Source organism: Dipodomys merriami, unplaced genomic scaffold (assembly GCF_024711535.1).
Source record: "Dipodomys merriami isolate MVZ:Mamm:240054 unplaced genomic scaffold, mDipMer1.0.p SCAF_23, whole genome shotgun sequence".
In the NCBI taxonomy this organism is placed as follows: Eukaryota; Metazoa; Chordata; class Mammalia; order Rodentia; family Heteromyidae; genus Dipodomys; species Dipodomys merriami.
In genome coordinates, this window is record NW_027203715.1 from 7698994 (window position 1) to 7711573 (window position 12580).

Here is a 12580-nt window from a genome sequence, read left to right on the forward strand (position 1 = left end):
TAAAAAGAGTGTTAAAAATGTATTTGTATAATGTGACTTGCGTTCAATGATGTTTTACAATTAGGATATGTTTTTAAAAGTCATAAAGGTGTTAAGTTTAGCTTATTTGTACAGTGATGGTGATTGTAATTCTTACATTAAGAAAAAATTGTCATTTCAGTTTAAAAGTTTGAATGTGTATGTGTTTTAAAAGAAGCAGCCAAGAGACAATGAGTGACACTTGGCCTAGAGATTTTAAGGGATTTTTTAATGTAAGTTAAAAACTCAAATATAAAATAATTAAAGAAATTAGTAGGTGGCTTAAATATTAGAAATGGATTTCTGGATATAAAGTTTAAAAGTAAATTGTTCTTAACATTTGTCTTAAAATGGAAAAATTAGGATTACCAAAATAATTGCTATTCCAGTTCGCTCTTATATGTTTTTTAAGTTTCCAGCAAGCCCAGGGCAAAGCACAGAGGATTCTTACAAGTTTGTCAGATATAACTTTGGCTCTTAATAAGTTTCAGGTAAGAGCATGCTTAAAAGCTACTTCTATGTTGACCACCTTGTTGCTTTTAATTGTAGTAAAGTGGCCTTTTATAAGACTCATTGATCTACAAAGTAGTTCAAAGCCAGCCTGGGCAAAAAAAGGTCCTTGTGAGACTGTAACCTCTACTCAGCCAGCAGAGTGCTGAAAGAGCTAGCAGAATTGCTTTGGGACTCAAAGTGACAGAGTGCTAGCCTTGAGCTGTAGAGCTGAGAGAGAGCACTCAGGCCCCGAGTTCAAGTCCAGTGACCAGCTAAGGGAAATGCAGAAGAGGCATTTATTCCAATGTAGAGAAGACATTCCTGGGACAAGAGCAATGGAGGAACATCCAGAGGCAGTAAGCCACTGCTTGGATGGCAAAAATGTCAGATCTTGAAGCATGTGTGCATGGCCCTTCAAAAATTGGTCAAAGCCAGGAGGTCATGGAAAGATAGTTTTTAAGCATGCCTAATGTCCATGACTATCTACCTTGTAGGGACAGAAACTTGTTAGTAATCTGTGATAGTACTAAAAAGCTAAAGTTATAAAATGTGGGGGATGGTTTAAATCCCAACTCCTATATGTGCCAAAAGCCCTAATTGGCAGTAACTTTTTTAAAAAAAATTTATTTTATTTTATTTTATTTGTGAACATACTGTACAGAGGGGTTACAATTACATGGGCAGGATAATGCGTACATTTCTTACCAAGCATTGCAGCCTCCTCCTTTTGTTTACCCTTCACGTCCCTTCCCAGCCTCCCCCATCCCCCCGAATCCCAATCCCAATCCTGCTCCTTCCCCCCTTCTACCCCCCACATACGTTGTAAAGTTCGTTTTGGACATGACAACTTGTACTTCTTATTGTTGCAACAGGTCCACCTGTATCCTTAAACAACTGGTTTTTCCCCATCTCCTCCTCAAGTTATACTGACATCAAGTATAGTGAAAGCAGGGGTTATAATGTGGGAGAGGGACATACAAAGCAACAAAGAGATAATCTTATAAATGCGTTAGAAACATATGCATGAAAGAAAAAAAACATTAAAATACATATCTAAGGGTTCATTTTCCTGACATCACATTATCTGACCTTTTCCGCTTGACTCATACATATACTAGATATTGCAAATAAGGGAAACCATGGGATCTATGTTTCTTTGGGCCTGGCTTACTTCACTTAATATAATTTTTTCCAAGTTTTTCCATTTCCTAACAAATGGGGCAATGTCATTCTTTCTGATGGAGGCATAGAATTCCATTGTGTATATATACCACATTTTCTTGATCCATTCATCTACTGAGGGGCATCTGGGTTGGTGCCATATCTTAGCTATGGTAAATAATGCTGCAATAAACATTGTTGTGCTGGTAGCTTTAGTGTGGTCTTGTTTGTAAACATTTGGGTAAATTCCCAAAAGGGGGATTGCTGAGTCATAGGGGAGTTCTATGTGAAGTCTTTTGAGGAACCTCCATACTGCTTTCCAAAGTGGTTGAACAAGTGTACATTACCACCAACAATGAAGTAAGGTTCCTTTCTGTCCACATCCCCTCCAGCATCTGTTGTTGTTAGAGTTCTTGATTTTTGCCGTTCTAACTGGGGTGAGGTGATATCTCAATGTTGTTTTGATTTGCATTTCTTTTATGGCTAGGGATGTTGAACATTTCTTCATGTGTCTATTGGCCATCCTTCTTTCTTCTTCAGAGTAATTTCTCTTTAAGTCTTTCGCCCACTTATTTATTGGGCAGTTGATTCTTTGAGGATTTGTTATTGGGGGGTTTAATATTATGAGTTCCAAGTATATTTTAAATATGAGACCCTTGTCTGTTGTATGGCTAGTAAAGATTTTCTCCCAATCCGTGGGCTTTCTATTGATCTTGCTAGCTATGTCATTTGCCCTGCAGAAGCTCTGCAACTTTATGCAATTCCATTTGTCCAACCTTTGTTTGATTTTTTTGTGTTTCTGGGTCTCTATTAAGAAAATTTCGGGCAGCGCCAAGGAGACCTAGGGTTTCTCCTATTCCATCCTGTAATGTCTTCAGAGTGTCTGCTTTGACTTCGAGGTCTTTGATCCATTTGGAATTGATTCCGGTGGAGGGTGATAGAAAAGTATCTAGCTTTAGTTTTCTACAAGTAGTTAACCAATTTTGCCAGCACCATTTACTGAAGAGGCTGTCTTTGTTCCATTCTATTGTTTTAGCTCCCTTATCGAAGATTAGATGGCTATAGGTCTGTAGGTTCACTTCTGGGTTTTCAATTCTATTCCATTGGTCCTGAGGTCTGTTCTTATGCCAATACCAAGCTGTTTTGATTACTATGGCTTTATAGTATAGTTTGAAATTTGGTATTGATATTCCTCCAGCAGTGTTCTTTCCGGTGAGGAGTGTATTTGCTATTCTGGGTCTTTTATTGTTCCATATGAATTTTTGGATTGCCTCTTCTATTTCCTTGAAGAATGAGGTTGGAATTTTGATAGGTATTGTGTTGAATTTGTAGATAGCCTTGGGAAGTATTGCCATTTTCACGATGTTAATCTTGCCAATCCAGGAGCATGGGAGGTTTTGCCATTTTTTAAGTTCTGTGTTGATTTCCTTTTCAAGATTTTAAAGTTTTCATCATAGAGGTCCTTCACTTCTTTAGTTAAGTTAATTCCTAGTTATTTTATTTTTTGTGGGGCTATTACAAATGGAGTTGCTTTCCTAATTTCAGCCACACTTTTCTCATTGTTGGCATACAGAAAAGCCATTGATTTTGGGGGGTTAATTTTATAACCTGATACTTTGCCAAAGTTTTGAATCAGCTTGAGTAGTTTGGGAGTGGAGTCTATTGGATTTTTTAAGTACAGGATCATGTCATCTGCAAAGAGGGAGAGTTTTATTTCTTCTTTCCCTATTTGGATCCCCTTTATGTCTGCGTCTTGTCTTATTGCTGTAGCTAGGCATTCTAATACTAGATTGAAGAGAAGTGGAGAGAGTGGGCATCCTTGTCTTGTTCCTGAGTTAAGAGGAAAAGGCTTTAGTTTTTCAACATTGAGTATAATGCTGGCTGTAGGTTTGTCATATACAGCCTTTATTGTATTGAGGAATGTTCCATGGATTCCTAATTTTTCCAAAACCTTCATCATGAAGGGGTGTTGGATCTTGTCGAATGCTTTTTATGCATCTATTGAGATAACCATGTGGTTCTTATTCTTGCTCCTGTTGATGTGATGAATAATATTAATTGATTTGTGTATATTGAACCAGCTTTGCATCCCTGAAATGAATCCTGTTTGATCGTGGTGTATGATTTTTTGGATGAATTGTTGAAGTCGATTGGCCAAAATTTTGTTGAGAAGTTTTGCATCAATGTTCATCAAAGAAATGGGTCTATAGTTCTCTTTCTTTGATGAGGCCCTGCCTGGTTTTGGGATGAGGGTTATGATGGCTTCATAGAATGTGTTCGGTAATGAGCTTTCTCTTTCAATTTCTTTGAAGAGTTGGAGGAGTATTGGTATGAGCTCTGCTTTGAAGGCTTTGTAAAATTCCGCTGTAAAACCATCTGGTCCTGGACTTTTCTTAGCTGGGAGGTCTCTTATTGCTGTTTCTATTTCAGTGCTTGATATGGGCCTGGTAATATAGTTTAACTCATCTTGGTTTAGTTTTGGCATGTCAATATTTGCTAGGAAGAGGTCCATTTCTGTCAAGTTCTCAAACTTATTAGCATAAAGTTTTGAAAGTATTCCCTTATAATGTTCTGAATCTTGGTTGTTTCCGTGGTGATGTTTCCATTCTCATCTCTGAGTTTATTAATTTGGGTGTGTTCTCTTCTTTTTCTGATAAGATTTGCTAAGGGTCTGTCAATTTTGTTAAGTTTTTCAAAGAACCAACTCTTTGTTTTGTTGATTCTTTCTATAGTGTTTTTTGGATTCTAATTCATTTAATTCTGATTTAATTTTAATTATTTCTTTCCGTCTACTGGATTGGGGTTTATATTGCTTCTCTTTTTCAAGGAGGTTTAGATGTGTCATTATATTGTTAGCTTCAGATCGCTCCAATATGTTGATGTAGGAGCTCAGAGCTATAAACTTGCCTCTGAGTACTGCCTTTGCTGTGTCCCAGAGGAGCTGGTAATTTGTGTGTTCATTTTTGTTGAATAGCAAGAACATTTGAATTTCCTTTCTAATCTCTTCCATGACCCACTCATGATTCAGCAGTGTGTTGTTCAGCCTCCATGTGATTCCAGACTTTCTTTGGTGGCTTTTGGTGTTGAGTTATAATTTTATTCCCTTGTGGTCAGAGAGAATGCAAGGTATAACTTCAATGTTTCTGAATTTAGACAAGTTTGCTTTGTGGACTAAAATGTGGTCTATTTTGGAAAACATTCCATGTGCTGCTAAGAAAACTTGTATTCTGATGCTGCTGGGTGAAATGTTCGGTAGATGCCTGTTAAGTCTAGTTGATCTATGCAGCTGTTTAGATCTGAGATTTCTCTGTTGAGTTTTTGCCGAGTTGATCTATCTAGTGGGTAGAGTGGTGTGTTAAAATCCCCAACAATTAATGTCTTTGGATCTATATGGGATTTCAGGGAAAGTAGTGTTTCTTTGATAAATTTGGGTGCTCCATTGTTTGGTGAATATATATTTATAATTGTAATATCCTCTTGAAGGATGGATCCTTTAATTAGTATGTATCGACCTTCTTTATCTCTTCTCACGATTTTTAATTTGAAGTCTATTTTATCTGATATTAGGATTGCAACTCCCGCCTGTTTATGGGGGCTGTTTGCTTGGTAGATTTTGTTCCAGCCTTTAACTTTGAAAATGTGTTTGTTTTTACGGGCAAGATGTGACTCCTGCAGGCAGCAGATAGAAGGGTCTTGTTTTTTAATCCAACTAGACAGTCTATGTCGCTTAATTGGAGAGTTCAGTCCGTTAACGTTAAGAGATAGGACTTAGAGGTATTTGGGAGTTCCTGCCATGTTACCCACCTTCTTGGGGGCTGCAAAAACTGGGTTCTTCCTATGGTTCTTGGATTTTCAGTTTGGGTGCAGTTTCTTGGCCTTTATTGTGGTCTTGTTGGTTTTCTATGTGTAGGACATCTTTAAGAATCTTTTGTAGGGCTGGTTTGGTGGAGATGTATTGTTTCAATTTTTCTTTGCTATGGAAGGTTTTTATTTGGCCTTCAGTTATGAAGGAGAGTTTAGCTGGGTACAGTATTCTTGGTTGATAGTTGTTTGTTTTTAGGGCTTGGCATACATCATTCCAGGCTCTTCTTGCAGGAAATAGGTTGGGTAGGATGCATGTAGAGAGAGAGAGAAAAAGAAGAATGGGAATTGGAAATGAAAAGAGACCAGAAAAAAATAGAAACGTAAAAATTAATATTATTATGGAGATTAAAAGACCATCTATTTAGAGAGGAATGTTAATATATTAATAGAAGGGTAGGGACATAGAGGAGAAGTGAAAAACTTAAAAAAATGCTTAAAATATTATATAGGTATAAAGAGGTAGTACTGCTATTAAGGAACTTAAGTCTCAGAGGTTTTGAATTGAGTAATAAATTTGTGGATTAAGTGTGTACACAATGGGGGATACGGTCTACTAGTTAACTACGGGTTTATCTGAGGATGTGCAGGACAAGAGTTAAGTCACATAAAGAGGATCAAAAGAGAAGAAAAGGTGAAAATGATTAGAAAGGGAGAAAAAAGATCAGAAGTTCAGTAGAGCTAGACAAAAAAAAACAAAAAGATAGTTAAGAAAGAAAGAAAAAGAGAAAGAAGACATGAAAAGAAAGGAAAACGCACATTTATGTGTTCCTAAAATAAAAATTATAAGAGGAAAAAAAAGTTGCTGGAAAACAATTATTTTTTCAAAAAAGGCAAAAATTAAAGATTGATAAAATTTTTAGAAAAGGAAAAAAATTATATATATATAAAGTACCAAAAAAAAGAAAAAAAGAAAAAAAAAAGAAAAGAAGAGGAAGAAAAAAAAAGTTCTTTGATTTTTTTTTTGATATTTTTTGGGAGGGGTGGGAAGAATCCTGTATCTCCCTTTTGTCTGTAACCAGCCTCTTGTTGGAGTCTCTGGTCAGCTTGAGGTCCTGTGGCTTGATTGGTTCCTTAAGTCAGTTCGAACAGGCAGAATAATGCTCTGCTTTACCCAAGATTTTGAGATCCCCCGCCCAGATTAGTTTACTGGGAGGGTGATCTGCTTTGAGAATCACAAAAGAGGGGGATGCAGTGGTGAGGCTAGGTTCTGGGTAGAGTTGAGGCCTTTCAACCATCAGTAGCTTTTTCCTGGGGCTATTTTGTGAAAAAAAAAAATACTCACAGAGCCCAGCCTGGAGCCATTCTCAGGGTTTCTGTTTTTCAATTGATTGTGGAGGCTGCTAGAGGGAGGGGCAGCCTCTAGCTCAGGTTACCCAGTGAGGAAAGCCACTCCAATGGCTGGTGCCTGAGCTGGGTGACTTTTTCCTGGGTGGAGCTGAGTCTGGCAGGTCACTTTGCCATTAAGTTCTTGTGACCTGCTAAATGACTCATTTTATTCCAAGGCCTGGGTTGGAGCTGGCAGCTCCTCCGAGCTTTGTCGGTATCCAAGATGGAGATCACTGGTGCTGGCGGGGGGAGGGGTGGCCTTTCCTCCTCTGCTCCCTGAGAAGGAGTGAGGACGTCGGGCTTCTACTCACGTCGAGTCTTGGATCCTGGGTCGTCTCTGGTCTGCAAACTGCAGGATGAAGATGTCCGCTCCTTGTCGGTTCTTGCTGGTGTTGAGTAGAATCTGCTCGCCTGCTGCGTCTGGCTCCTTCGTCCCGGACTCTCTGTGTGAGTGCTCAGTTATGGCCCGGGCTGCGGACTCAGCCACGACCCTGCCGCCGCCGCCGCGGCAGCTGGCAGGAGCTCAGATGTGTCTTTTTGCCTTGGCTTCCCCTCTCTTGTCTAACTCTCTGTCCTGGGATCGCACACTTGGTGTGATTCTCTGGCTTAGGACTGTTCACTGGAACTCTAAAACTGCTTTCTATGCAAGAGCTTGTTCAGATTCCAGCTTCTCCTCCGCCATCTTCCCGGAACCGCTTGGCAGTAACTTTTGTACTAACTCCAGCTACATGAAATCTATCTGTTCAAGAAAAAAAATTTGTAAACATGAGAGTGTGTTTCTATTAACATTAGTCTAAAGGCTTGGACACGTGACTTAGGCATTGTTAGGGTCACTAAAGGTTACATTCCTAAAGATGCTTTTGCAAACCAGAGTGCTAAACAAGCTACACTGCTGTAGCTGGAAAAAAAAGTCTGTACATTTGTCAAAAGTTAAAATATTGTTCTTAAGGACATCTAATCCTGGTAACCTCTTCGTAAGATAGAATAAAGTTATAGGTTCCTGCCTAGGTAGGATCAACACCCCTGAGTCAGCATGAAGAAGTTACAGAAGATGAATCTTCGCCCATCATCCCCTTTTTAGAACAAGGGACCAGAGTCATAAAAAAAATGTGGCAAAATAGACAGAAGAAAAGGGCATGGAAAATAGTAGTACAGGCCTGAGCCCTCTATATCTGCCTAGAAAATCAGCCCTACTAAAAGAACTATCTAGTTAAAAAAGTTGTCATCTTGGTAAATTGTCCTGGGCTATTGTCTAAATAGTCTTATAAACTAGTGGGGCCATAGCCTGCCAAACCTATGTATTACTTGTATCCTTAACCAGTCTGTGTAGAAATTTACAGCCCAGCAGGAGGTGTGCTGGTGTCTCTTGGAGCCACTGAGAGGCCCTGCTGCTGTGGCTGCTGCTGCTACAGCCTGACAGTCACCTGGAGGAAATCTTCATCATTACCCTGAACACCTCCACCATGGAAAAAGTAGATTAAATTCCTGCCTGATTCAATCTTTTGGATGGCTTCGCTTTGTCCATGTTACCATATACCTACTCTAATTTTATTATGGCTATTCCTCTTGCTGGGGAGACTAACAAACATTGTATTGCTCATTCCCTACACAGCTTTGCCACTATGGGACTTCTTTACATATTAAAACTGATAATGGTCCGGGATATGTCAGACAAGCTTTTCAAAATGTTTGTAAATCTTACCAGATTATTCACCACTACAGGTATTCCCTATAATCCTCAAGGTCAAGGAATTGTTGAACGAGCTAATGGTTTGCTCAAACACCAAATTTTTAAATTAAAATGTGGGGAATTATACCCCTTCTCTCCTGTTAATATTCTTCTCATGTTTTATTTGTACTAAATTTTTAAAGTTTAGATTATAATGAAATTTCACAGCACAGCGGTTTTGGGGAAAAAAGAGCAAAGAGCTTTTGCCCAAGTTAAGTGGAAGGATCCTTTAACAGGTGATTGGCTTGGACCCGATCCGGTTTTAACATGGGGTCGAGGACATGTTTGGTTTTTTCGCAGGAAGAAAATAAATCCCACTAGTTGCCTGAGCATTGCATTAGGATTGTGGAGGCTCATTCAGATGACACAAAAGCTGACACATTGGGCTTACATTCCGGATCCCCCGATTGTGCACCCTACAACTTGGGAGGGAGTTGAAGTACTCATTCACGTCAATAGATCAGCATACAGTACAGCCCCCGATCCCTTCATCCAGCACACCAAGATGGGAGATATCTCAGCCTCACACATTGGAACTCCTTTTTGCTTTATCACCAGCTCTAAAGGCTCCATTCCAGGCTGTATTATAATGCTATCCGTGAATCACAAAATTTAGATCCCAGACAAAAATCAAATGTGCAATATACAGATGGCATCTTTACCAACTGGGCACCCAGTTCACTCAAATTCTACTCCATCCTATATGATACCCCATTGCATTAATTCTTCACAAATAGTAGTATCTACAGGATAGCCTCATCCAATAAGGTACAGGCATGTACAGCCATTTGTTACCAATATTTCTGGAACTAACTCTCAACTAATGGACTGGTCTGGAGCTAATCTTACTAATAAATACAATCTTGGACTGTGGTGGATGAATGGGCATGCTCAACATCATGTTTGGATGCTGGTGGCTGCACTCAATAACATAACCTGGCCCAATTAATCCTTTAAAAAATATTTATGAGTTGTGTATCACCACCCTATGTCATTATGTATGGACCGTTTAATATTTCTGTAGGAGCTAATTATTTATTGTTACCTGCTCTAATTTTTCTTTTACTAATTGCTCATATAGCAGCATAACTTAATCCATACTTATTGTTAGAAAACGATCTTTTGTTATGCTTCCTGTAAATATTTCTGAAACTTGGTATGAAGATTCTGGCATTCAGGTGTTAAGACAATTGAAAGAACTAATGTGCCCTTGTCAATTTGTTGGGCTACTTGTAGCTGATGTTTTGACCTTTATTTCGATAGCTGCCTCCACAGCAGCAGCTGCTGTGGTGCTAACACAAAAAGTACAAACTGCCCATTATCTTAATCAGCTTGCTCATAATACTACACAGGCTCTATACTTTCAAGGCCGGGTTTATGACAAGGTAGAACAAAAACTAGAAGCACTGTATGAGTTAGTATTATCTTTAGGAGAACAAGTCTGTGCTCTGCAAACTTTACAGCGAGTGTGCTTTCATGCCAAGTTTGATTTTATTTGTGTGACCCCTCACATATATAATGAATCAAATTACTCATGGGAAAAAGTTGTATCACATCTCAACGGTATTTGGCACCATAATAACTTATCTTTAGATCTTTTTCAACTCCACAGACAAATAGCCAGATTAAAACAAGCCCTACCTCTGGACTCTAATGTGGCAAAAACTGCTACAAAACTGTTTAAATAATTTCAACGCTATATCTGTTCCCTGACTTATGTTAAAGGATTGCTAATGTCATTGCTTGGCCTGGGAGTGCTTTTGCTGGTGGTTTTTCTATGCCCTCCTTGTATTATACGGACACTGCAAAATTCATTTATGAGTTTAGCCAGCCAGCTACATAAGATCAAGCTCCATATAAATGAATTCTCCCTGAAAGGAACTGCAGCCAGAGAAGGGTAAGAGGGGGTGCCAGTCTGACCAACCTATGACAGGGCCTTCAGCTTCGCTCTGAAGAAGTTCCCGATGATGGGCAAGGCAGACAAGGTGATCCACCCAAACTAAGACAGGCGAGTTCACTTCTTTAAACAAAGATGGGGGAGATGTTGGGAGCTGACAGTAAAGTTTAAAGTACTCAACGTGGGGCATGTACAAGAAACTGGCTTACTTAAAAAACACCACGTGACTGGGATTGCTTTGCTATGTCTGCAGAGTTTGTTTTACTTTCTACCAGTTGACCTTGTCTTGTTTTTACTGCACTCTGTTTTTACTTAAATTTTCCTTGTTGTTCTGGACTATTGTAACCTTATGTTACCTCTTGACTTCTAATAGTATATATTAGCGAAAGTTAAACATAAACAGTGCTGCAGTCTTGAGCTGCAGACCTCCCAACCCCATCTTTTGTCTTATGTCTTTATTTTTCCGAATCCTCACCCCCTAATTCAGGATTCCCTTTCATTGTCGGCAGGCTCCGGCACTCTGTAAGTAAGAAGCAGAATTAGTGCCATGCTTTCCCTCCAGGCACAGACTGTCCACTTGTTTTCTCTGTGTTCTCTCCTATCTTTGTATATGTTGTCCTTGTCACCATAACTAAGCAGCCATAAAACACACACCACTTTCTCTCAAGCTCGCTTCACCTCAGGAAAACAAACCTATTTATTATCACTTAGTCAATCATCTACAGATATTTCAGACTGTTTTTTCCTCTATGTGAACAATCTTACATGACTTCCTTATGGTGCTGTATTTCATCTGGATTATCTCTGTTTGAGTCTTATGGTTAGAGAATTATACATACACTGAGAGGTCTGTGCTTTCTTCCTCTGCTGTGTGCTTGCAGAATATTACTTTTCCCTGAATGCATCTATTATATTAGAAGAGAGCTTCCAGCACTGTGATTTCTTCCTTCCTTCCTTCCTTCCTTCTTTCCTTCCTTCCTTCCTTTCTTCCTTCCTTCCTTCATTTGCATATCCATCTAACCAAGCCACAGTGGGAAGCAGGTACTAGGCCAACAGATCTCTGAGGAATATAAGAAAAGTATTCTGCATCCCAAGGACTCATGCTAGCAAATGGTGTCTCTGTCAAAGAATATGACACAGGAAGATCCTAAAACATTCCTTTCCTAAACAAACATGAGCTGGTGGTTATGGAATTATTCCACCTCAATCCAGAGGAGATTGCAACTCTTGGGTACAGAAGTTATGAATTACAGATTAACGTATCATGTATGAAAAAACCGTCTGCCATTGCTGCCCAGGTCAGCCTTAATGAATATTGCCCCAGCCTCCCAGGAGCCTTCTGCCCTGGAAACAAAGCTTTTGCCTGGAGATCCTGGCAACCAACCACAAAACTATTCTTTTGCCAGTGTGTTCATATTCCAGGATGGAGAGCTCCCTGCTTAGATCTAGTGTGCTATCACTTGCTAACCCCTGATCCTTTCCCTTTTTATTTTAGTTTATTCTACAGAAAGAGTCATGTACTTTTACTCAGGCTGGCTTCCCAAAGATGGACCTATTAAGTAAGGCAGCAAAACCTAGAGCAGAAAATATTGGACAACAGTTTTTGAGCTTGGTCAAAGTAATTCTGCAAAGTCAGACAATACGCAAGAAAAAAAATAATAGCGAAGACACAGAAAGTCGTTAAGTAAAAAGTCTTAACCCCTCCCCTGTAAGAGGAAAGCAACCCCACTCAAGTTCTAAGTCAGGCTGGAACTAGAAGCTCAGATCAATAGAGATCTTGAAAAGGGGACCATCCCTGACATGTGAGTCCACAGCACATACTCACAGGTAGGAATTGGGGGTGGCAAAAATGCCCTTTCCTAGCCACTTCACTGGACTTTCACTGCATATATAAACCTAGAAATGCCCTCCCCCTTAAAATCAGACATCGTTGAAAGCAGTGCTTTTATCTCCTGCAGGGCAGCAGGCTCTCCTGAGCTGAGAAGTAGCAGAAGAATATTGAGTTGAAGATTCTTCCTCGCATAGGTAAAGGGCAATTATCCCTAGCCTCCAGGTCCATAAGCCCCATCCAGCTCCACTTCACCAAATGCAGC